At 42.9% G+C, this 26227-nt stretch overlaps 1 protein-coding gene across 3 annotated transcripts in view; it reads left to right on the forward strand.

The window, feature by feature from the left end:
• Positions 1 to 26227, forward strand: part of SF1 (splicing factor 1) — a 241936-nt gene that overhangs the window by 85297 nt on the left and 130412 nt on the right. The gene's annotated exons all lie outside the window — the stretch shown is intronic.

Consider the following 26227-nt stretch of genomic DNA (forward strand, 5'->3'; position numbering starts at 1 on the left):
TACTCCAATCTGTTCGTAGTACCCAAGAAGGAAGGGGTCCGTCCAATCCTGGACCTCAAGGCCCTCAATTGCTTTTTCAAAGTGCAAAAATTCAGGATGGAGTCGATTCGCTCGGTAATAGCAGCACTCAATCAGGGGGAATTCATGGCGTCCTTGGATATCATGGACGCATACCTACATGTTCCCATATGCACGAAGCACCAGAGGTTTCTGCGCTTTGCGATCGGAGAGGACCACTTTCAATTTGTGGCCCTCCCGTTCGGCCTGGCCTCGGCACCACTGGTTTTCACCAAGGTGCTCGCCCCGATAATGGCCCTGCTGAGGCAGCGAGGGATTGCTATCGTGGGATATCTGGACGACCTTCTCCTGAGAGCTTCCTCAGGCTCAGAGTTAGAGGACGTGTCTATCACGTGTCAGACTCTCCAAGAGTTCAGCTGGCTTCTGAATATCCAGAAGTCAGTGTTGGTTCCATCTCTGCGTCTGGAATACCTAGGACTAGTCTTGGATTCCGCGGAGGCGAGAGTTATTTTCCCAACAGAGAAACTCCAGACCCTGCATTCTGCGGTACAGCAGTTGTTGACCCAGAAGTGGTCGTCTCTTTGATTCTGCATGAGGGTTCTGGGTCTGATGGTGGCCTCTTTCGACGCTGTTCCTTATGCCCAATTCCACACCAGAGAACTACAGAAGGAGATTCTGTCACGTTGGGACAAGCTCCCGTCTTCTCTGGATTACCAGATTCAGTTGAGTCAACTGGTCAAGTCAACTGGTCAAGTCTTCCCTGGTATGGTGGCTGACTTCGGACCGGGAAGTCTTTTCTGCCGTGCCAATGGACAGTGGTCACGACGGATGCCAGCCTCTCCGGCTGGGGGGGCGTTTGGGGTACCCAGTCAGCCCAGGGGCGCTGGACTCAAGAGGAGTCACGCCTTTCAATCAATGTTCTGGAGCTTCGAGCAATCAAGCTGTGCCTTGCCAGGTGGTCCCTGGAGCCGACTGAGGTCGCGCACATCCTTGGGTGGGCCGAAAGGTCCGTTCCGGCTCTGTCGGCCGTGTACATTCCGGGAGTACAGAATTGGCAAGCCGACTTCCTAATTCGCCAAACACTAGACCAAGGAGAGTGGTCACTTCACCCGGAGGTGTTTCAGAGTCTGTGCCGAAAGTGGGGCACTCCAGACGTGGACCTTCTAGCATCCCGTCTCAATCAGAAGGTGCCACGGTTTGTGGCCAGGTCAAAGGACCCGTGGGCGGATGCGTCAGATGCGTTGGTAGCGCCTTGGGGGTCACTATCGCCTAGATTACGCCTTCCCTCCTCTGAAGCTTCTTCCTCGCTTGCTGCGGAGAGTGGAAGCCAAAGGGATTCCAACAATCCTGACCCCCCCCAGATTGGCCACGCTGCTCCTGGTATGCGGACCTGGTGCGTCTGGTACGTTCCCTGGCATCTACCCCTAAGAGAAGATCTTCTTTCGCAGGGTCCGATCTTCCACACTGCTTTAAAGTCGCTGGCTTTAACGGTGTGGCTGTTGAGAGCCAGGTACTGAAGGACCGAGGCCTATCAGGCTCGGTGGTCTCTACCATGCTGCGTGCACGAAAGTTTTCCCCACGTAGGATTTACCATCGTACAAGGAAGGCCTACATCTCTGTGTGAGGAGATTAAGTGCCACCCTCGTTCTTACGTAGTGTCCAGGATTCTGCTGTTTTTACAGCGGGGTGTGGATCAGGCTCTCGGTTAAGAGTGAGATTTCGGCTCTGGCCGTTTACTTTCAGCGACCCTTGGCGGCGCACTCCTTGGTGCGTACGTTTGTACAGGGGGTCCGACATGTGACCCCTCCGGTGCGCCATCCGCTGCCCCCATGGGACTTGAATTTAGTCCTTTCGGTGCTTCAGGATGCTCCCTTTGAGGACATCCAAAAGATCCCTTTGTTGACTCTGTCACAGAAGGTGGTTTTTCTGGTAGCAATTACCTCGATCAGACGAGTATCTGAACTGGTGGCCTTGTCTTGCAAGGCTCCCTACTTGGTCATCCATAAGGATAAGGTGGTACTGCGACCTCAGCCGTCTTTTCTCCTGAAAGTGGTTTCGGCTTTTCATATTAATGAGGACATTGTTCTTCCATCCTTATGTCCTCAGCCGAAAAACCAGAAGGAGGCCACTTTACATTCCCTGGATGTGGTTCGGGCCCTACGAGTGTACTATTCTGCTACGGCTCCGTTTCTCGAAGTCAGACTCACTGTTTGTGTCGGTGGCTGGTCCCAAAAAGGGTCTGGCAGTCTCGTCGGCCACCATTTCTAGGTGGATCTGACAGGTTGTGCTTCAGGCCTATGCCCTGAAGGGGTGGGCGCCTCCCTTTCGGGTTACGGCGCATTCGACCAGGGCGATCGGTGCCTCTTGGGCTTTCCGGCATCAAGCCTCTGTGTTACAGGTGTGTAAGGCAGCGACCTGGTCGCCGGTCCACACCTTTTCAAAGTTTTACAAGGTGGATGTGAGTGCATCTTCTGATGCCTCCTTCGGCCGCAAGGTGTTACAGGCGGCAGTTTAAAGTTGGAGTTCCTCTGTTGAGTAACTCCGGTTTTGTTTGGGGTGTAACTTGGTTTGCTGTGTTTTCCCACCCCTCGAATTTTTTGACACTGCTTGGGGACGTCCCTAAGGTCAAAGACTGCTGTGTCCGTCCATGAACGGAAGAGAAAATAGGATTTTTGTACTCACCGTAAAATCCATTTCTCTGAGTTCATGGACGGACACAGCACCTACCCCTCCTTTTGTTTGTACTGCTTGTTACGAACTGGAGCTGCTAGAGCAGGGTGTGGGTTATACCTGGGGAACCACGCCCTATGGGAGGAGCTGCACTGAGGAAAGTGTTAAACACTTAAAGTGCTTTGTTTCTGCCTAACTCTCCTGAAGGAAGCGGATATAACCCTAAGGTCAAAGGCTGCTGTGTCCGTCCATGAACTCAGAGAAATGGATTTTACGGTGAGTACAAAAATGCTGTTTTTTTTTTTGTTTTTTTTATAGGGCAATAGCCATTTTCTCTATTCTGGGAGCAGCACCTATTTTTTTACTATTTTCAAGGCATCTTTTCTTCTAGAAGATGTTTTTACGTCACTACCAAGCCTCATTTTGTAGCTTTTTTTTATTTTATATTTTTATAATCAAATTTTTTTTTATTTCGAAACCATACGAGAGAAAATTGTGCAAATACAGAAAGCGCACATGTATTCACTAACATGTCTTTGAATCCAGGGAAAAGTTATCAAAAGCCCGCTATAGAAGAACGTATAGGAATCTTAGTAAAGGTAACCTTTAGATCGGCCCCCTAGCCCCACGCCATCAACTCGGGCGCGGAAGTATGGGAAAGCGGGTCCAAACACACGTTTCATCAATGTCCATATAGCTGAATATACTCGTGGAAACAGGACTCGCACAGTATCAGTGCTCCATTAAATAACCTAAAGCTCTGTATCAGTGCTCCATTAAATAACCTAAAGCTCTGTAGAACAGCAAAGAGCCATAAACATAAAAAAAAAAAAAAAAACATAAAACTGGGTGGAAATCCCACAACCAGTGGTGTGGTGCAGTGTAGATCATCCTAATGACAGAGCATACAGGGTTACAGTACCTAATCTGTGGGAATCTTTAGGGAATAATGCATCCAACCAGACCAAATGTCCTTGAATTTGTCATATTGGGTTCTGGATGGGGAAATATTTTTATTTCTCCAGCGTTCTGCATCCATAGTAGCATCCACCTTCTTCCAGTCTAGAAGGGAGGGGCAGGTGGATTGTTTCCAAAACCTGGGGATCAGGGATTTGGCATCCCTGAGCAAATGGTGTAACACTCCGTTTTGTATAGCCTTAGGGAGAATGTCACCCCGTTGAAAAGAAAAAAATGCATGGGGTTGTCTTTGCAATCCATGGGGTTATGACCTCCCAAAAGGTTCTAATCTCTTGGGCAGGACCACCAGAGGTGAAGAAACATGCCCTGCTGACCGTATTCCCGCCAACGCCTAGCATCCGCTGTTGAAAACTGTTGTACTAATAAAGATGGAGTTCTATACCATCTGGAGATTTGAGGATTCATGGGTTCAAAGAGGAATGGGTAAGTTTAAAAATTCTCTCAACCTGGGAGGGAGTAAACTCCTGACCCAATTCCCCCTCCCATTCTGTAATGTATATAATTCAGGACCTCCTATGTCCTGGAAACCCAGCACAAAGCGGTACATTTGATCCAGTAATTGAGTAGGTTCTGGGACATTCACACACAGGGATTCAAAGACTGAAAGGGTATCTAGTGATCGCAAAGGAGGTTGCAGTTTGTGGAGGAAGCTAGCCATCTGGAGATGACGCCAAAAGATAACAGTATGGTGGCCAGCAGCAACAAAGTACCTTTTGGGACAAATTTCATACAGGCAACCTTCCTATCGGAGCCCCAATTTTCAAAGAAGCCCCACTCCTCCCCCAGTGGGAACCAGGGAAACACTGCCCCCCAGTCCCAGATAGCTAGGGTAGATCGTGTCAAGGGGGAAGACCAGTCAGATAAGCCCCTTGAATCAGTGGAGATTCATGGAGCCCCTGCTAGATTCCTACCCACCAGGGTCTTCAGTGGAACCCAGAGCTTATTTGCAGTCATGATGCCAGTTCAGGATTTGTACAAGTGACATGACTTTTATAATGGAGGTCCACGTCCAGAAGATGGACTCCACCATGCGGTTCAGATCTGCGTAAAAGATCATATGTCAGTCTTGGATGTTGTAAATAAATGTAGCGCCCAAAGTGAATGAACCCTTAAAAGGATATAAATAAAAAAAGGAACCTGATAGTCAAATGATCTGCATCACCAACTAATCAAAACCCCTTAAATATGTGAACCTGTGAGGTAAACACAAATGCATAGACCAAAAAATAATCAAATAAAGGTCTATATAGTAATACCAAGAAATATTGTCAATATTTACAGTGCTGGGACCAAAATAATATCTGTAAGGATTCAAAGTTGTCCCTAAGAACAAATAAAATAATGTGCAAAGATGCCGTGTAAGTGATCAAAAAGGACAAGTCCTTAGCAAAAAGCAAGAATAATAATAAATTACAACAAAAAAGGGGGGTAAAAACCCCTTGAGTGATTCAGTGACTGAATAAGTCAGTGAGCGTGACACCATAACAGTGTTTAAGGAAACCAAAGTCTTTTAAATGCACATATGATCTTCAATTGTTGGAATGGGACCACAATCTTCAAGACATATAACAATCTTCACATCTGGGCATTGATAAAAGGGTGGGTACTCTTACCAGAAAAGGTGGACCCTCAGACTACACCGTACGGTGGGAGGGTCATTAAAGCTTGTACAGACTCGCGTCTGGATCTGGGAGTCTCTCCTTCAGATGGTCAGAACCACAGTTAGTCTCAGGTGTGCTGGATTGTCCAGGACAGAGTAGCTGAAATCAACTCATCAAAATTGCTCCAGATATCCCAATAGTTATGCAAAGAAAAAACATATAGAGGTGCTCCTCATAGTGTAAAAAAGTTTTTTTATTTGCACTCATATGGCAAATTTCAAGATTAAAATCAAAATGATGAAAAAGGCTTACAAAGCCACACTGCAGGTAAAAAACAAACAGCAAACTAAAAAATCCAGAGTAAAAAAAAAAAACCACAGCAAACTGGTGTAATAGCAGCAGATACTCTCACTTCAGATGGATATGAGAGAATTTCCAAAAAAGTCGGCAATGGAGTTTAAATAGAACTATCACCCGACCGGTTTCGTCTCGATAGGACTTCAACTGGGGTACTGATAGTCTACCAACTCCACTGCAATAAATACCTGTTAATCCAGATCCGTGACCGCCAACACCTGGTCCCCCTCGCTACACTGGCGTGCGTTCCATATGCAATAACAAAAACCCATTGTGCGTTGCAGAGACCGGAAGTGGTCATAGGCAGACGCTGATAGGGCCAAGAAACTGTCCATCATTATGCTAGCAAAAGGATAAGGAAACGCATCTATCTGAGCCAGCCAATGGGCGTCGGCACAGGCAAAAACGCGATGACGTCAAGACGTCAGCGCTGCGTTCCAGGATCATTCACAGGCTATGTGGTTAGCCAGGTCTCACCCCTCTCCACCAATAAGAATGGCAAGAGAATGGAGGTGTGTCAAACCGTCAGTCACACTCATCTACACTCCCATGTCTAAAAAAGCGCCAAACACATCAGCGCTGCGCTTTCAACATGCGTTCCAGGGAGTCATTCTTCAAGCAGTATAAACTGCAGAGAATGTAATGAATCATTTGTGTGCTAACGAGAGACATCTATTCCAAAAGGGGAAAAAAAATCGAATCATTCCTGGTCATTCCCACAAGCCAAAAGTGAAATATATCCATAGATTATATTAAAATTAAAATAAAAAATAAAAATATGTCAGCGTCATGGGGGTTAGGAAATGGTATAACACGGAAATGGATAAACAGAACATCTAGCAATCTTATCTAAGCATAGACATCCTAAAAACAAGGAAAGTATACACATAGATATTAGTGAAATGTTCCAAAATACATCTGTTGAAACCACGTACAGTATATATGTATCAATAATGACAAAATATCAAAAAAAGAATATACAGAAATGTAAATGTATGAATATAAAAGTTACTCTATATAAAAATCAGCAGTTTCTGATATAAAGTTATGTACCTTAAATGGTCACCCTAATCAGGATTGATTTATAAACACATTTACGTCCCATTCGACATTCAGTCCGAATGGCACATAACTTTTGAGCGTATAGATCCAGAAGACCTCTAATTTAGAGACCCCTCTGATAGAAGGCTCACCTCTCCAGTGGGGAACAAATTTATCGATGATGGCCACATAGCCACATAGCCTGTGAATGATCCTGGAACGCAGCGCTGACGTCTTGACGTCATCGCGTTTTTGCCTGTGCCGACGCCCATTGGCTGGCTCAGATAGATGCGTTTCCTTATCCTTTTGCTAGCATAATGGACAGTTTCTTGGCCCTATCAGCGTCTGCCTATGACCACTTCCGGTCTCTGCAACGCACAATGGGTTTTTGTTATTGCATATGGAACGCACGCCAGTGTAGCGAGGGGGACCAGGTGTTGGCGGTCACGGATCTGGATTAACAGGTATTTATTGCAGTGGAGTTGGTAGACTATCAGTACCCCAGTTGAAGTCCTATCGAGACGAAACCGGTCGGGTGATAGTTCTATTTAAACTCTATTGCTGACTTTTTTGGAAATTCTCTCATATCCATCTGAAGTGAGAGTATCTGCTGCTATTACACCAGTTTGCTGTGTTTTTTTTTTTTGACTCTGGATTTTTTAGTTTGCTGTTTGTTTTTTACCTGCAGTGTGGCTTTGTAAGCCTTTTTCATCATTTTGATTTTAATCTTGAAATTTGCCATATGAGTGCAAATAAAAAAACTTTTTTACACTATGAGGAGCACCTCTATATGTTTTTTCTTTGCATAACTATTGGGATATCTGGAGCAATTTTGACGAGTTGATTTCAGCTACTCTGTCCTGGACAATCCAGCACACCTGAGACTAACTGTGGTTCTGACCATCTGAAGGAGAGACTCCCAGATCCAGACGCGAGTCTGTACAAGCTTTAATGACCCTCCCACCGTACGGTGTAGTCTGAGGGTCCACCTTTTCTGGTAAGAGTACCCACCCTTTTATCAATGCCCAGATGTGAAGATTGTTATATGTCTTGAAGATTGTGGTCCCATTCCAACAATTGAAGATCATATGTGCATTTAAAAGACTTTGGTTTCCTTAAACTCTGTTATGGTGTCACGCTCACTGACTTATTCAGTCACTGAATCACTCAAGGGGTTTTTACCCCCCTTTTTTGTTGTAATTTATTATTATTCTTGCTTTTTGCTAAGGACTTGTCCTTTTTGATCACTTACACGGCATCTTTGCACATTATTTTATTTGTTCTTAGGGACAACTTTGAATCCTTACAGATATTATTTTGGTCCCAGCACTGTAAATATTGACAATATTTCTTGGTATTACTATATAGACCTTTATTTGATTATTTTTTGGTCTATGCATTTGTGTTTACCTCACAGGTTCACATATTTAAGGGGTTTTGATTAGTTGGTGATGCAGATCATTTGACTATCAGGTTCCTTTTTTTATTTATATCTTTTTAAGGGTTCACTTTGGGCGCTACATTTATTTACAGCATTTTTTACTTAGTATCCACTTTGTTATGTTGGCTGCCTGATTCACGACACTCAGTGGCTTGCGCAATATATTTTTTATTACTATTTAGTCTTGGATGTTTATACGGCCAAGCGAACTTGCGACCCAGTCTTTAAAAATAAATAAATAATTGTGGGGGAGAAATACAGTACAGTATGTAGAAGGTAAATTGTCCTGAGTAGTATAGTCATCTTGGGGGGGGGGAATAACCCTTCCGAACCACCTAAGTTGTAGGCTATTCCAAGTTTTCTAAAGTGATGGCAAGGGCTAGTTTAATAAAGAAAAAATAACATGTTATACTTGCCTCCTCTGTGCAGTTGGTTTTGCACAGAGCAGCCTGGATCCTCCGACTCTTGTGTCCCTCTTTGCTGCTCATAGTCTCTCCCTCATTTGAGTGCCCCTCAGCGAGCAGCTTGCTACAGGGGTCACACAAGCTGAGTCAGAGCTCCGTGAATCCATTTGTACTCTCGCCCCCTCTCTTCCCTGATTGGCTGACAATGGCGCAGCTGCTCTATCTTCGCCAATCTGGAGGCGTGTACTGGATGGCTGAGGGAATCGTGGATATCGCTGGAGAGGAGCTCAGGTAGGTAATAGGGGGGGCTAGCTGCTACACAAGGTTTTGTTTATCTTAATGCATAGAATGCATTAAGATGAAAAACCTGCTTTTAACAACTCCTTTTAAGGTCTTTCATCCCTGTCAATAATTTTACCGAAATTCAGATCATATAAAAGTTTTGGGCTGGAGGAGAGGTGAGTCCATAATTACGGTAGGGAACCTTTTACAATATATAAAGGGGAAGGACTGCTGTAAGGAGGAAGCCATCATGGGGGGGGGGGGGGGGACATGAATAGGCAGGATTTCTGATTTGCCAAAATACATTTTTAAGTTTGAGAGATGCCCAAACTTCTGTACCTCAGTCATCCATACTGGTAGGGCAATATGGGGGGTTCGAGTGGTAGAATAGCAAATCGTCCACGTACGCAGAGAGCTTGTGTTCAGTCGAGCCGATGCGCATCCTGGAAATATCTGTGTTGCCTCGCACGTGCAGTTAAAGGCTCTAGTACCAGGGCGAACAGCGAGAAAAACAGACACCCCTGCCTAGTCCCATTGCGTATGATAAGGGGCTTGGGAAGTACCCTGGCCGTAGGGTCACCATAGAGAAAAGAAAACAAAGGTGCACCAGCCTAGTGTATTACCGTCAAATGGTTTTAACCACTTCCTTACTGGGCACTTATACCCCTTCCTGACCAGGTGAAATTTCAGCTTGTGGCACTGCGTCACTTTAACTGACAATTGCGCGGTCGTGCGACGTGGCTCCCAAACAAAATTTACGTCCTTTTTCCCCCCACAAATAGAGCTTTCTTTTGTTTGGTATTTGATCGCCTCTGCGGTTTTTATTTTTTGCGCTATAAACAAAAATAGAGGACAATTTTGAAGAAAAAAACTATTTTTTACTTGTTGTTGCTGTAATAAATAGCCCAATTTTTTTTAAAAAAAAAACTTTTTTTTTCTCAGTCTAGGCGATATGTATTCTACATATTTTTGGTAAAAAAAAAAATCGCAAGAAGTGTCTGGTTTGCTCAAAAGTTATTGCGCTTACAAAATAGGGGACAGAATTATTATTTTTTATTTTTACTACTAATGGCGGCGATTAGCATTTTTTCCGTGACTGCGACATTATGGCGGAGACATCGGACACTTTTGACACATTTTTGGCGCCATTCACATTTATACAGCGATCAGTGCTATAAATATGCACTAATTACTGTATAAATGTGACTGGCATTATAGGGGTTAACACTAGGGGGTGAGCAAGGGTTTAAATGTGTACCCTGAATTGTGTTCTAACTGTGTGTGTAGGGGGGGTGACTGGGGGAGGTGACCGATCTATGTCCCTATGTACAAGGGACACAGATCGGTCTCCTCTTTCCCCTGACAGGACATGGATCTCTGTGTTTACACACAGAGCTCCACGTCTTGTCCCTGTAGCCGCCGATCCCGAGTGCCTGGCGGACATCACGGCCGCCAGGCACGCGCATCGGTATCTCAGCGATGCGGCGGGCACACGTGCGCCGCCTGCGCGCAGGCCGTATAAACACGGCCAGTCAGAAGTAGAACCACCCTGCGGCCGTATAAAGTCGTACGGCCGTCGGGTAGTGGTTAAAATGTATACAGGGCCTACTCACAAATGTGGTAAAAAAAGTTGCAGTAAAGCTTAATCGACATAAGCTGCAAAGAGATGACCTCGAACCATACTCAAATCGATTGTAGAGAAAGTGAAGGGGGTCACCACCGGCTGGCGCGTTTCGAAGCTCTAAGCCTCTTCATCAGAGCCCAGCAGACATCCTGGGCATGACCTACACAAACTGTTAAAGTATTAGTATGTTGGCAGCAAATAACTCATTACATGTGTCCATGCGGCAATTGCCAAGAGTTTGAGAGCCAGAAGGGAGTAAAAAAAATTGTCAATAAACCGGAACAGTAGCCCCTTCCAGCGGCCGAAAGCTTCCAAGGGGTAGGGGCTCATGGACTCGTCCCATACTCCAAACCGCCAACTTGCACATCAAGGGCCGTGGTAGAAATTCAGAGAGATGAGGCTACGCCAGCAATTTTTGTTGCTTTTTAGATTGGCTGATCCTCGGCACAGCCTTGGAGGGTGTACCTGGTCCCCAATGTAATGAAGATGCGAAACGGACTTGTAATGTGCACTTTTACAGGTCCAAGGCCGTGGTCTGAGGCAGGCTCCAGTCCCTGAATAACATTTTTTTTTTGTATGGTTATTCAGAGGAACACCTAGTTAATCAAAGTATGCCTGCCATAAACGAGGCAGGCTGATATGGAATGAGGGGGATATAAAAGCAGTGTTGGAGGCTTCAAATATTTTTCACGTTTACACTTGAAGCAAGAGTTTCATGCAGCATGCTTGCTAATAAGTTTAAAGTGTTACTAAACCCAGGACCTTGCATGCATTATATCTGGTCTCCCATAGTACACAGAACATTGCAATTATTTTAGTAAATATAAACTGCTAAATACCCTTTCTCATCAGCAGTACATAGTCTTATGACTTGTATCAGTTTTCATTGTGACTGAGGCTGCAGGACACCTGACCCTCTGGACAGTGCTGGTTGGCCCTGTGCCGATTACATGCACCCTTCCAAAGAAAGAATACTCTAGCAATACACACCAAACTTAACATGTGCAAAGTGCTCCAAGGCTCTATTCTGTTGGATGGATTGGGACTGTGGTAGAAGGGGGGGATCCGAAGAAAGGATCCAACAGCCTTTTTACACAAAGGGCAAGATTACCCCTTAGGTTCCACAGTGAGTATACCCAGCATGCTTTACTGCATATACAGACTGATTTTACTGTTCATGTCAGCTTGCCCCTTTGTGTACAGAGACTTGTAGTAACATTTTTAAAGATTTTCCCTGTTGAACCAGTATATTGTGTGCAGCCTGATTGGATCACTCCAGAAAATATTTTTTTTCCAAAATGCGTTGAATTCTGTCCAATCAAAAATAAGCTAAAAAGTGATCTGTTCCTGTAGTTGATTCTGCCTTAAACATATTGCTGTACCAATTGAAGATGTTCATTTAAACATTCTACAGATGAAGTTTGGCACGCTACTAAAAGCTCTTCGCTTCTTGAAGGCTCTGCAACCAGCTCTATCTAAATTCAGCTCAATTGCAGTTCTTTCTGAAATTTCAATGCATCAAACTAAACTAGGACAATGAACAACCAACTTGATACTGTAATACAGGACTGTGCTTTAACAGAGCAGTTAAAGCAATAATACCTGCTCTGGTGTGTTGTGGGGATGCCCTAGAACGGGGGTAGGCAAACTTTGACAGGTAGAGTGCTACCTGAAAAACACGTAAGTGATCAAAGATCACTGGGATGCAATAAAAAGTAAGGATGGTATAAAAACTTTTCTGGCTGCCCTCAGTTCTGGCCCAACTTACAGGGTTGAATCCTTGGCAGTGTAAGTAGTATATGGCGCTGTGTATGGGGTCGAGTGTATGAGCGCAGTACACTTATGCTTGTCGCTCTTGTGTCGGCTCTGTAGGTGGGACACCTCAGACGGATGGTTGGCAAGGCAGGAATGCAATCTGTCTCCTTGCAAACGATCGAACATGGTGACACAAATTTCCAGACTTCCTGCCCAAGCTAGTTTTCAGCTATTTAAATGACAATTGCGCGGTCATGCTACACTGTACTCAAACACAATTTGTATCACTTTGTTACCACAAATAGAGCGTTCTTTTGGTGGTATTTGATCACTTCTGCAGTTTTTTTTCTTTTTTGCTAAAGAAATAAAAAGACAGAAAATTTTGAAAAGTCTTTGTTTCTGTTATAAAATGTTGTAAATAAGTTTCCTTCTTCACTGATGCGCTGCACTGACAGGCAACGATGAGGCAGCACTGATGGGTGACGCTGATGGGCGTCACTGGAGGTGGGGGCCCACGGAGGCACAGGATCCTGTGTCACCGTGCGCCACCACCTCCCCCGCCGTGCGATCGCGGCGGGCCCATGACGGCCGGTAATTGAGGCCGCGGCCTTGTATCCGAAGCTCCTGTCAGCTGGCGCCATCTGGTGGTGGCCGTTGGCATTACCTAATATGTAAATTTTCACTATTTTCACTGCCATCCCCTTCCCTCTAATTAGAACCCCCAAACATTATATATAATTTTTATTCCAACACCCTAGAGCAGAGATGGCGAACCTTTTTGAGCCCGAGTGCCCAAACCGTGACGCAAAACCAACTTATTTCTTTCAAAGTGCCAACACAGAATTAAAACTGTAAATTATGCTTCCGGTTATTATACCGGTACATTAAAATAATATATCAGAAGGTATCCAAAGGATAAAAACTGATCCTAGCGCTCTATGGACGTGGTGGAATATGTGTAATAATCAATAGTTTTGCAGATAAGCAGCTGTTATAATAGGGTAAGAAATGAAAAGCAATGTGTCTCTGAATAGAAGCACTAACAGCGCTAAGGTGACTAATTAAACCTGTAATTAACCTTCTGCTAAATTAGTCTCACTGAGTGAGGATGAATGCAATGTGTATGACCACAAAAAGAAATAGGTTTAAAATATAAAATCATGTGAACCAAAAGGAATAAAAATGCATAAAGTCCATTCACAGAAAAAACTGTATAAAGTCTCTTAAACCGATGTATTTCATAAAATCCTTGAAACTTCCAATTGTAAAATAATCTTCATACCGGGTCTCCCTTAGGAGTTCTACTCACCAGATGCCTATGGTGTGTTCAGCATTAAGAACTCCTTGCTCATACTGGGATTCCTTTCAATGGATTGCCTTAAAAGTCTCCTCAATCTTCCAAAAATATCTCCTTCCTCCTGTTGTCACCGTATCTCAGTAGGTTTGGTATAGGTCATAAATGAGGGAGTGTTTCATGTAAGGCAAGTGAAAAGACATATAGTGTAATACTGTTTTTTATTGAGAACCATGCCCCATAAAAATATATATATGCTTACAAATGTTGAAGATAAAATACAGCACATCAAACGTAGTGAACTGCAGCTCTCGTCCGCTCTAGGTGCACAGTCAGCTCAGCTCCAGCTGACAGGCTCCCAGTTCAGTGTGAACGCTGTGTGTAGTGGAAGAAGCACGTCGTGTAGCCACGCCCTGACGCGTTTCGTGATTGGCTCACGTCTTCAGAGGGCGTGGCTACACGGCACTGACTCTGATTTTAAATAGGGCAAGTGGGAGTGCCAAAACTCACTCTAACCCAATAGGGAGAGGCATCCTCTCAGCAAAGACAAGTCAGTGGGATAAATATCCTGGTCTTATCCAAGCAAACAGCATCTTAACATTGCATGATGTCGGATGCATTTAACCCGCTCCTTGCCAAATTACTAGTACCAACACTATGTCGGCATAAACACATATCCGTGGCACTACTGCCATCATGGCTATGTGATAAAATGCATGTATAAAAAATAATGATTAAAAATATACATTAAAAATACACAAGGTGCACAATCTTTAGTAATAAACATTACAGTAAAATAAAGCAATGTTTAAAATTATATATACTATATGGACTAGATGCATGCATCTACATATTCTGGCACTAAGAGCAGAGCATGTAAATCTAAACCCATAAGAGACTAAAATGGCGTACTCCGCTAAGCATATAAAACATGTTACTTATATCTCATAAAAACATGTGACCATTAATAATACAACAATTACCAATAAAATGTGACTAGAAAATGGCTGACTGGGCAAGAATCTAAAAGACAGAGTAAATAAAAGCAAAAGAGCATATATGCCTGGGATAACATCATTGTAAATAAAATGAACCAGCATGAGGGAAAATATATGCTTTTTTGTCATATGTGTATATGTCAGCATGAGGGAAAATATATGCATTATAATACGCTTTATACCCATACTCTACATTGATTAATGATTGCTTATAAAGCATTGTAAATAAATTGAACCAGCATGAGGGAAAATATATGCTTTTTTGTCATATGTGTATATGTCAGCATGAGGGAAAAATATATGCAATATAATACGCTTTATATCCATACTCTACATTGATTAATGATTGCTTATAAAGCATTGTAAATAAATTGAACCAGCATGAGGGAAAATATATGCTTTTTTGTCATATGTGTATATGTCAGCATGAGGGAAAAATATATGCATTATAATACGCTTTATATCCATACTCTACATTGATTAATGATTGCTTATAAAGCATTGTAAATAAATTGAACCAGCATGAGGGAAAATATATGCTTTTTTGTCATATGTGTATATGTCAGCATGAGGGAAAATATATGCATTATAATACGCTTTATATCCATACTCTACATTGATTAATGATTGCTTATAAAGCATTGTAAATAAATTGAACCAGCATGAGGGAAAATATATGCTTTTTTGTCATATGTGTATATGTCAGCATGAGGGAAAATATATGCATTATAATACGCTTTATATCCATACTCTACATTGATTAATGATTGCTTATAAAGCAATTTAAATCAAGGTCTATGTTCAGGCCGTTCGGGCTGAGAGTGTTGGTACGGAAAATCCACTCCGTCTCGCGTTTGGATATTTCCCTGACTCTATTTGACCCCCTCCAATTGGGGTCTATCTTATCTATACCCCAAAATTTCAGTCCAAGGGGATTTTTATTATGTTTCTTCAAAAAATGTAAAGACACGCTGTGTTCTTCATACCCTATGGAAATATTGTAGATGTGCTCTGACACTCTTTTGGATAGCTTCCTTTTGGTGCGTCCAATGTACATTAGCCCGCATGGGCACTCTAGGGCATAAATAACATGCGTGGATGCACATGTAATGCATTCTTTGATCTCAAAAGTTGTCCCATTAGCCGTTGAGGTAAAAAGTTTAAGATCCCTCAGATGCACTGTTACTTGGCGACAGGCTTTGCACTTTTGAGATCAAAGAATGCATTACATGTGCATCCACGCATGTTATTTATGCCCTAGAGTGCCCATGCGGGCTAATGTACATTGGACGCACCAAAAGGAAGCTATCCAAAAGAGTGTCAGAGCACATCTACAATATTTCCATAGGGTATGAAGAACACAGCGTGTTTTTACATTTTTTGAAGAAACATAATAAAAATCCCCTTGGACTGAAATTTTGGGGTATAGATAAGATAGACCCCAATTGGAGGGGGTCAAATAGAGTCAGGGAAATATCCAAACGCGAGACGGAGTGGATTTTCCGTACCAACACTCTCAGCCCGAACGGCCTGAACATAGACCTTGATTTAAATTGCTTTATAAGCAATCATTAATCAATGTAGAGTATGGATATAAAGCGTATTATAATGCATATATTTTCCCTCATGCTGACATATACACATATGACAAAAAAGCATATATTTTCCCTCATGCTGGTTCAATTTATTTACAATGCTTTATAAGCAATCATTAATCAATGTAGAGTATGGATATAAAGCGTATTATAATGCATATATTTTCCCTCATGCTGACATATACACATATGACAAAAAAGCATATATTTTCCCTCATGCTGGTTCAATTTATTTACAATGCTTTATAAGCAATCATTAATCAATGTAGAGTATGGATATAAAGCGTATTATAATGCATATATTTTCCCTCATGCTGACATATACACATATGACAAAAAAGCATATATTTTCCCTCATGCTGGTTCAATTTATTTACAATGCTTTATAAGCAATCATTAATCAATGTAGAGTATGGATATAAAGCGTATTATAATGCATATATTTTCCCTCATGCTGACATATACACATATGACAAAAAAGCATATATTTTCCCTCATGCTGGTTCAATTTATTTACAATGCTTTATAAGCAATCATTAATCAATGTAGAGTATGGATATAAAGCGTATTATAATGCATATATTTTCCCTCATGCTGACATATACACATATGACAAAAAAGCATATATTTTCCCTCATGCTGGTTCAATTTATTTACAATGCTTTATAAGCAATCATTAATCAATGTAGAGTATGGATATAAAGCGTATTATAATGCATATATTTTTCCCTCATGCTGACATATACACATATGACAAAAAAGCATATATTTTCCCTCATGCTGGTTCAATTTATTTACAATGCTTTATAAGCAATCATTAATCAATGTAGAGTATGGATATAAAGCGTATTATATTGCATATATTTTTCCCTCATGCTGACATATACACATATGACAAAAAAGCATATATTTTCCCTCATGCTGGTTCAATTTATTTACAATGCTTTATAAGCAATCATTAATCAATGTAGAGTATGGGTATAAAGCGTATTATAATGCATATATTTTCCCTCATGCTGACATATACACATATGACAAAAAAGCATATATTTTCCCTCATGCTGGTTCATTTTATTTACAATGATGTTATCCCAGGCATATATGCTCTTTTGCTTTTATTTACTCTGTCTTTTAGATTCTTGCCCAGTCAGCCATTTTCTAGTCACATTTTATTGGTAATTGTTGTATTATTAATGGTCACATGTTTTTATGAGATATAAGTAACATGTTTTATATGCTTAGCGGAGTACGCCATTTTAGTCTCTTATGGGTTTAGATTTACATGCTCTGCTCTTAGTGCCAGAATATGTAGATGCATGCATCTAGTCCATATAGTATATATAATTTTAAACATTGCTTTATTTTACTGTAATGTTTATTACTAAAGATTGTGCACCTTGTGTATTTTTAATGTATATTTTTAATCATTATTTTTTATACATGCATTTTATCACATAGCCATGATGGCAGTAGTGCCACGGATATGTGTTTATGCCGACATAGTGTTGGTACTAGTAATTTGGCAAGGAGCGGGTTAAATGCATCCGACATCATGCAATGTTAAGATGCTGTTTGCTTGGATAAGACCAGGATATTTATCCCACTGACTTGTCTTTGCTGAGAGGATGCCTCTCCCTATTGGGTTAGAGTGAGTTTTGGCACTCCCACTTGCCCTATTTAAAATCAGAGTCAGTGCCGTGTAGCCACGCCCTCTGAAGACGTGAGCCAATCACGAAACGCGTCAGGGCGTGGCTACACGACGTGCTTCTTCCACTACACACAGCGTTCACACTGAACTGGGAGCCTGTCAGCTGGAGCTGAGCTGACTGTGCACCTAGAGCGGACGAGAGCTGCAGTTCACTACGTTTGATGTGCTGTATTTTATCTTCAACATTTGTAAGCATATATATATTTTTATGGGGCATGGTTCTCAATAAAAAACAGTATTACACTATATGTCTTTTCACTTGCCTTACATGAAACACTCCCTCATTTATGACCTATACCAAACCTACTGAGATACGGTGACAACAGGAGGAAGGAGATATTTTTGGAAGATTGAGGAGACTTTTAAGGCAATCCATTGAAAGGAATCCCAGTATGAGCAAGGAGTTCTTAATGCTGAACACACCATAGGCATCTGGTGAGTAGAACTCCTAAGGGAGACCCGGTATGAAGATTATTTTACAATTGGAAGTTTCAAGGATTTTATGAAATACATCGGTTTAAGAGACTTTATACAGTTTTTTCTGTGAATGGACTTTATGCATTTTTATTCCTTTTGGTTCACATGATTTTATATTTTAAACCTATTTCTTTTTGTGGTCATACACATTGCATTCATCCTCACTCAGTGAGACTAATTTAGCAGAAGGTTAATTACAGGTTTAATTAGTCACCTTAGCGCTGTTAGTGCTTCTATTCAGAGACACATTGCTTTTCGGTTATTATACATTACTGCCCACCATTCAGTTGCTATCGGTTACCATACATTACTGCCCACCATTCGGTTAATATACATTACTGCCCACCATTCAGTTGCTATCGGTTACCATACATTAGTGCCCACCATTCGGTTAATATACAATACTGCCCACCATTCAGTTGCTATCGGTTACTATACATTACTGCCCACCATTCAGTTGCTATCGGTTACCATACGTTACTGCCCACCATTCAGTTGCTATCTGTTACTACAGGGATCGACAAATCCCGGTCGCCAGGTCGACTAGAAATAGGGTCCTGGCGACTTGGCTTGGAAGTTTGTGAGCTGGCGCCATCTGGTGGTGAGCCGTTGGTATTACAAGTTATTACCACCAAATGTGTAAGCTGGCGCCATCTGGTGGTGGCCGTTGGTATTACAAGTTAAGCTTTACAAGTTAAACAGCAATTCTAATGAAATTTTTCACTGCCATCTTCTTCCCTCTAATTAGAACCCCCAAACATTATATATATTTTTTATCCGAACACCCTCGAGAATAAAATGGCGATCGTTGCAATACTTTGTGTCACGCCATATTTGCGCAGCGGTCTTACAAGCGCACTTTTTTGGGAAAAAATTACACTTTTTTTTAATTAAAAAATAAGACAACAGTAAAGTTATCCCCATTTTTTTTTTAATTATGAAAGATAATGTTACGCAGAGTAAATTCTCGCTCGTGGAATGCCGACAAAATTTTACCCTTTAAAATCCCGTTTTACCCTTTAAAATCTCACGTATGTGTTCGCTTTTGCGCGCAAGCTCGTCAGGACGGGGCGCGTTTTCTGGCTCCTAACTTTTTTAGCTGGCTCCTAGATTCCAAGCAAATTTGTCAAACCCTGGGTTACTATACATTACTGCCCATCATTCAGTTGCTATCGGTTACCATACATTACTGCCCACCATTCGGTTATTATACATTACTGCCCATCATTCAGTTGCTATCGGTTACTATACATTACTGCCCACCATTCGGTTACTAGAGGTTGCTAAACATTACTACCCAGTACCATTCGGTTACTACACATTACATTACTGCCCATCATTCAGTTGCTAGAGGTTACTGCCAATGATTACCTGCAATTCAGTCCCCTTCTGCAAACTGCTCAGTCCTGCCGTTGCTTTATTAATCACCACCACCACTGCTGGCAAAAGGGTGTGGAAGAATGCACACAGCCCTGTCTGTGTGTCTTTGATCTCCCTGCTCGTGCTGCTGACCGGAGAAGAGGGAGTCATAGCAGCTCCAGTTCCTGACAGAGGAGAAGGCGGCTCTGGAACATTGTAAGTGCAGGAAACAGCCGAGCAGAGCACACTCCCGCCCGCCTCAATACAGCTCAGCCATGCTTTCATCTCTGCCTGCATCTTCTTGTCAAATGTGGCGGGCTGCAGGAGGAGGGCGGGTTACAGCGATACTGATTTGGCTGAGACGCGGTGGTGGGCGGAGCAGTTATTAGAAGTGTGGACGAGACGGCTTCTATGATTGCGCTCGTCACCCCAGGCGCTTATTGTTTGTCACTCCCACTGGGCACATCACCACTATCCCACAGAACTATGGGAGATGTAGTTTGCGGTGCGGTGTGGACGATTCAGTGCTTCACTGTGTGATTTCCTAATTTCACGGCGTGCCCACAAAGGACTCGGCGTGCCGGCAGCGGCACGCGTGCCACGGGTTCGCCATCACTGCCCTAGAGAATAAAATGGCGATCGTTGCAATGCTTTCTGTCACGCCATATTTGCGCAGCGGTGTTACAAGCGCACTTTTTTGGGAAAAAATGACACTTTATTTTAATAAAATAAGACAACAGTAAAGTTATCCCAATTTTTTTTTAATATTGTGAAAGATAATGTTGCGTCGAGTAAATTGATACCCAACATGTCATGCTTCAAAATTGCATCCGCTTGTAGAATGCCGACAAACTTTTACCCTTTAAAATCTCCATAGGCGTTGTTTAAAAAAATCTACTGGTTGCATGTTTTGAGTAAGAGGAGATCTAGGGCTAGAATTATCGCTCTCGCTCTAACAATCGCGGCGATACCTCACATGTGTGGTTTGAATACCGTTTACATATGCGGGCGCTACTCACGTATGCGTTCGCTTCTGCGCCAAGCTCGTCGGGACCGGAGCACGTTTTCTGTCTCCTAACTTTTTTAGCTGGCTCCTAGATTCCAAGCAAATTTGTCAAACCCTGGTGTAGTGGTGTGTCAGACTGACGCACCGCTGATTGCCGCGATGCGCATCCCCGTGGGCGTGCGGCAGCTGTTATCCTGCTGGACATCATATGACGCCCAGTCAGGATAACTGAATCACCACCTGGCCGTCATTCTTCTGTAGGCCAGGCGGGAAGTGGTTAAACTCTCATTCACATTTGCAGAATTGTTGGCTAAAAGCTTGGACAGCTGCCTGCAAAAAGCATCTTGCACGTATGTAAGTGGTACAAGATAGGGTTCAAACCCCCACTGACTATACTGTCTACCTAATCAGTGCTTTCTGCAGTGACAGTCATTTCCAGCTTATCACACTGCCTCTCAGCCTACCCTCTGCTCCCAGAGTGTTCGCAAAGATCCTAGCACCTTTGCCTTCCTTAAAACTTGGGGCATCCTTGTCACAAGGTATTTGTATGACCACCCCCTGAACATCTGGGGTGATCAATTTTTCCAAGTCTGTTCTCCAGCATTTTCTCTTTACTTCTTGTGTCCAGGACCAACATAAGCATTTTAAAGGTTTCTCTACCATAGAAGATTCTCTTTTGGAGCTTGCACTTGAAAATTGAGGTCAGACATCTCCATGAGATTCTCCATGACTAGGCCTTGTGATAGTTTCCTTCGAGGCTGTACCATTCGCCCAATTTAATTTGAGACTTTTCCAACACAAATCTTGTCGACCTTTGAACGAGCTGCTGCTCCTCTCGACCTACCTACTCTAGCTCCTGTCCAGCCAAGCAAGTAATTCCCTAACTTGCTGGCTCTCCATCCCAGCCTTAACAAGAAGTCTTATCACTGGAATGTGATAAGATATCCTGCAGAGAGTCCTGCAGCCTGCATAAATGCAGTGGACAATTGGAAAGCAGATTACCTCAGCCACCACTGGCTTAAGGGAAATGGACCCCTCACCCAGATATTTCCTAGTGTCTAGATTCAACTCTATTGATGGCTAGGACCAGGCATTTAATTTCTTGATATACCCCTGGTCTCACTTCAGGCTAATCTATAACCCCCCGCCCCCCAGGTGAATTCTACCTAGTCTGCTCTGCAATAGGGAGAAGCCAGTGATTCTCATTGCACCAAACGGACTACTAGGTGACGGCCCATAGAGCTTTCCCCATAGGCCAGGCCTGCTGTCCCTTGGCCCACTTTTCCATCCTCCTTAGTCACTCGCTTTAAGGAAATGGCTGCGGAAACCTACTTGGTCACTAGCTTTAAGGAAATGGCTGCGGAAATCCAGGTTTCAAGAGAACAAGGGAATTTCAATTCTGTCACTCCTTGCTAAATGCTAAAGTACTTCCAAAATTATCTATGGTTGTGCCTGGAAACCCTTTACCTGCTGTAAACGCACACTACATTCTGGCCTTTCTGCAATCATGTCTGGACCACAATATGGCCTTAAAGCAAAGATAAGGTCCAGTATTATAAAATCATAAGCAGGCTTTTTATAAAACCATTGCACAGAGCAGGTAACTATGGTATGTTTACAAAAAATTGTTTACAATCACTCTCACTTTTGATTTCCACTTTGAAGGCAGAATGACCCTATTGTATGGTTTACCACCGAACATGGGTAAGCATACTTTGCTTGGTGTGGAAAGGGAAAGCCTCAACCTAGGAAACACTCTTTGACATAGGTGTTATCCATCCTTGTCTGGAGCGTAGGGTTCCTCGTTTTCCTGTGATGGCCCACTCTCCCAGAAGTGTTGGTGCTTCATGGACTTTTTGACATCCGGCCTCGGGTTTCCCAGGTCTCCAAGGCAGCCACCTGTTCTACTCATACATTCGCTAAGTTTTACTGGATGGATGTTCAGACATCGGCAGTAGCTGGCCCTGGTCACAAAAAATCCTACTGACAACCTCCTAAAGGCCTGGTCAGTTCCTTTTTTATGTTGAGAATTGTTAGTGTTAGGTCTGTTGGCCTTTATTTGCTGTTTCTTGCCCCTCGGCTTGCTTTTGTTCATCCTAATACTCTAAACTTTGCTGTGTCTTGCCATCTACAAAAAAACTTGCCTGTTAAATCCTTTTACTTCAAGTAATTTACAGACACTAGCCCCTTCTAATTTCAGATTTATGCTTGTGTGAGAAGGTTGTGCTGGGTGGTTAAAGTTCGGATTTTTAATCAAGTTATCAAACCTGTCATACTTGCCTGCTCTGAGGGTTTTGCACAGGGCAGCCTCAATCCTGCTCCTGGCCCCTCTTCCTCAGATGCCCCCACAGAGAGCCACTTTCCATGGGGGGCACCCATGTGGGCACCCTCCTGCATCCGTTGACAGAGGGACTCAGCCCTGCTCCCGTGTTACTGCATTTAATAGCAGCGGTTCCTGCTGCTATCGGTCCAATAATGAGACAGCGACTGAAGCCGCTGGGCCCATTGCTGGATCGAGCACAGGTAAATAAGAGGGGGGGGGGGGGTGGCGAGGGATCTGGTGGGGAGCTCCAGCAAATAAGGTTTCTTACCATAATGCATTAAAGTGGAGCTCCGGCCACAATTTCACTTTTTAAATATAAATTCCGCTGTAATACACAAGGTTAATGTATTCTAGTAAAGTTAGTCTGTAGACTAAGGTCCGTTTTGTTAGGTTGTTACAGCATTTAGCATCTGTCCGCTGCAATCCCGCTAAAAATCACTAATCGCCATCATTACTAGTAAAAAAAAAAAAAAAAAAAAAAATGTTTTTTGTTTTTGGTTTATAGCGCAAAAAAAACGCAGAGGTGATCAAATGTCACCAAAAGAAAGCTCTGTGGGGAAAAAAAAATACCTCAATTTTGTTTGGGTACGTAGTCGAACGGACACAGTTGTCAGTTAACCACTTAAGGACCCCTTCACGCAGATAGATGTTGGCAGAATGACACATCCACGTACGTGCCCCCTTAAGCCCAGTCGTGGGGTCGCGCGTGCCGCGGGGGCGTGCACGCAACCCGGTCCGAAGCTCCGTGACCGCGGGACTCCAGCGGCGATCGGTCCCCGGAGCTGAAGAACGGGGAGAGCTGTGTGCAAACCAATCAAACATTTATTGCGGTTTTTTTTTTATAACCAAAAATAGGTAGAAGAATACGTATTGGCCTAAACCGAGGGATGTTTTTTTATATATTTTTGGGGGATATTTATTATAACAAAAAGTAAAAAATATTGTTTTTTTTTTTCAAAATTGTCGCTCTATTTTTGTTTATAGCGCAAAAAATAAAAACCGCAAAGATGATCAAATACCACCAAAAGAAAGCTCTATGTGCAGGAAAAAAAGGACGCCAATTTTGTTTGGGAGCCACTTCGCACGACCGCGCAATTGTCAGTTAAAGCAACGCAGTGCCGAATCGCAAAAACTGGCCAGGTCCTTTACCTGCCTAAAGGTCCGGGTCTTAAGTGGTTAAAGTAACAGTGCTGTATTGCGGAAAAAATGGCCTGGTCATTAAGGGGGTAAAGCTTTCCGGGGCTGAAGTGGTTAACCTGTGAGAAAAAATTGTGCTACGCAAAGGTTGTTGTTTAATGGCCCGGAGCCTCATTTTGTTCAAGGTGCTTTCCTTTCACTTTAACCTTGGATATTTTTCCATCTGTGTTGCTCCTAAACATTCTTAGTTTTCCCTGCATTCTGGATGTTGTAAGCACTGTTCGAGTCCATCTCCCAGTCACGGCGTCCTTTCAACAGTCTGACTTTGCAGTGCCTGATGCTTCCTGTAGGGTTCTGTCTGCCTCTCAATCCCCTCTCTCTAGTTGGATTTGACAACTAGATCCAGGTTTTTATGTGTTTTGTTTGTTTTTTTTAGAATTCATCCATCTGTTTCTAAGATATGCACATCTGCCACCAGATCTTGTGTTCATTTTTCAGTTTTTACCTGGATGTTCTAGCCTCTTTATGCCATCTTGGGGGTAATCCAGTCCTTCGGGCAGGTTTATAAGCTTTGTTGCGCCGCCTCGATTTTTTTTGTTAACCATTTGCTCAGTTTTCCAGGGGGCCCCAGTTTAGCTTGCAAACATCCCAAATGTTCCAGAATACTTTTCTGGCGTGCTTTCATATGTGATTAACAGAGTAGGATTTTTGAATGCCTGTAAAATCCTTTTCTTGGAGTACTTTTTGGGTTGTTTTTTTCCTCATCTGTTCCATGCCTATTGCTTGCTAGCAAACAGAAATGTTGGGGGCTGTCCTTGGCTTTGTGTGTGTGTGTGGCCTCAAAGCAGAATCATAACCCAACATTTCTGAATACTCTTTCTGTGTCTCTTTAAGCGGATCTCCCGTGCCCAACCCCCCCCTTTTTTTGGCATTATATTATTGAAAGCATATAAAATGAGTACTCGCTTCTCTGCCGTTTCTAATCATCCGCACAACGATTTGTCTAGAATCATAACTTTTATTTTGTCAGGAACGCCGTTTCCATTTTGCTTGTGGGCATGAGAAGCCAACAAGCACTTTGTTTTGGTGAATGCTGAACTCCCAGCATTCACCGCCACTCGTTCCCGCACATGCTCAGTTCCGTCGCCGCCATCTTGCTACACCCCACACTCCTGCACAGTAATGATAGTGAGAAGGGGGCAAGCGGACATATTGTTACACCCACCGCAATTTTAGACTTAAGTTATTTTCAACACAAAACGTATACTGTATTTAAGCATATAAGCTCCGTTTTGTGTTGAAAATAACTGTGAAATCTAAAACTCTGGTGGGTGTAACAAGATGTCTGCTTGCCCCTTCTCACTCTTATTACTGTGCAGGAGTGTGGGGTGTAGCAAGATGGCCGCGAGGCTCCGTAATTACTCCTGGGAGCTTGCTCCCAGGACACTGTGCGGGTGAAGGATATGACGCACTACCCGCAGAAGAGAGGACAGGAAGCCGAGTGACAGATGCTGTGATCAAGGTACTGTCACAGAAAAAAATATGTCAGTTTTGTACTGCATTATATTATGCTATTTGAATAAACAAATGTTTAAAAATAGCAGTGTTTCTCAACCCTGTCCTCAAGTACACCCAACATGCTATGTTTTGGGAATTTCTCTTAGATTAAAATAGCTGTCCAAATTAGCAAGCCATTGACTGATTTAAAGCACCTGTGCAAGATAAAGGAAAACCTGCAAGCATGGCCTGTTTGTAGGGGTACTTGCAACAACTGTCAAATCATATTACAGATATGCTGACAACTCAGATGTTAAGGCCTGGTAAATTTGGGTTTCTCCGCATTCAATTTGCGTAGCAGGAGAATGTGACTGGCTCTCTATGGAGTCGGTTCACATATCTCCGCAGCAGGTCCGGTGCGGTGTCACGGAAAAACGTGTGCCTTTTTTGGTGCATTTCAGGTTCTTTTTCAGCAATAAATTTGGGCTGAAATCGGAAGTGAACCAGAACGCACCGGACCCCTGCTGTGAGCCGCATGCGGGGACAGTGTGAACCTGGCCTAAATGTATGGTACCATGCTCTTGCCTTTTCATTAGATGAAGCATTCAAAGCTAAAGCACATTGCTGAAAATGTAAACATTTAACAGGTTAGGTTGCTGGTT

Source organism: Rana temporaria, chromosome 11, assembly GCF_905171775.1.
Source record: "Rana temporaria chromosome 11, aRanTem1.1, whole genome shotgun sequence".
Classification (NCBI taxonomy): Eukaryota; Metazoa; Chordata; class Amphibia; order Anura; family Ranidae; genus Rana; species Rana temporaria.